This window comes from Solea senegalensis, linkage group LG3 (assembly GCF_019176455.1).
Source record: "Solea senegalensis isolate Sse05_10M linkage group LG3, IFAPA_SoseM_1, whole genome shotgun sequence".
In the NCBI taxonomy this organism is placed as follows: Eukaryota; Metazoa; Chordata; class Actinopteri; order Pleuronectiformes; family Soleidae; genus Solea; species Solea senegalensis.
The window spans coordinates 30,781,997-30,783,147 of record NC_058023.1 but is presented as its reverse complement, the minus strand read 5'-3'; the positions used below and the strand labels follow the sequence as shown (position 1 = coordinate 30,783,147).

At 44.0% G+C, this 1,151-nt stretch overlaps 1 non-coding gene across 1 annotated transcript; it reads left to right on the top strand.

Moving 5' to 3' along the window:
* The first annotated feature begins 550 nt into the window (after positions 1-550).
* trnak-uuu lies at positions 551-625 on the top strand. Its single transcript has one exon. It is a non-coding gene; the product is annotated as a tRNA-Lys (tRNA).
* Positions 626-1,151: the final 526 nt, after the last annotated feature.

The window sequence follows — 1,151 nt, the reverse complement described above, 5'->3', positions numbered from 1 at the left end:
GCGTGTTTCTGGGCAGCGGGCGCTCAGAGAGCTGTAGGGTGTACAACAAAAACCTTACTCACCACAGCAGGAACCAAGCAAGAGCAGCGTGCTACTTGATAACGCGGAATCCCTTGGGTGGGTGATGGGATTGGTAGGAACATGCAGGCTTGCAGCGATGGCATTCACTGAGGGAATTAAATGTTGGCTGGGTTCTAATATGATAATATTGATTTACATTATGTGATGAGTGAAGGGAGTGAAAGAAGTGACTGGAGTGTGTGTGTGTGGGGGGGGTTTGGCCTAATCTTTCATTAGGCCAAACATTTCATTATATAATAGAACTTCCATTGAGTTTTGAGTGGTTTAGTCATGTGACTGTAATAGAAAACAGAGATGGCAGACTTGAGAGACTTCACTGTTGTTGTTATATGTGTTTGTTGATTCTCTTTGGAGGAGAGCTCAGGACAGCGTTGTAGGTGGCTGATAGCTGGTGTCTGAGTCCGTCTAAATACATCCCATTCATGTGGTTTCTGTCACAATTTTGCATCCACAGGAAACACACGTAGAAGCCTGGGTAGCTCAGTCGGTAGAGCATCAGACTTTTAATCTGAGGGTCCAGGGTTCAAGTCCCTGTTCAGGAGCATAACTCTACTTCTTAAAATAGGTCATGCATGGTTATTGTTTCTCACTCCGAATATTAGGTGTGAAAACGAGCTAAAAGGTTCAGGGTTGGCTCGCACTGTCTGCGTCCGCATGCCCTCGGAAGTTAGCGTGACAAACATCAAAGAGCATGGTATCCATGGAAACTAACTTTAGTTTGTATGAAGAAGTTCACTGGCGCACGCACACACACACACACACACACGTATTGTACGACTCCATACAAAGTCATATAGATATCCGTATATATGTATATGTATATACACACATATGTATGTATGGAATGCTCGATGCTGACCCTCGTTTAGTATGAATGGAGACTCACATACTGACATGCAGAGCTCTTTGTCTGCCCAGACAAAAACATTCATTACTAATTTCTATACTCTTTTCAGTTTGGGGGGGTTTGAGAACCTCTTTCTCGCAGTTATTTGCCCAACCCTGTGGTAGAATGCTGTGAATATGCAGGCAGTTACATACAGAGAAATATGGGAGGGTTTGAGGAACAC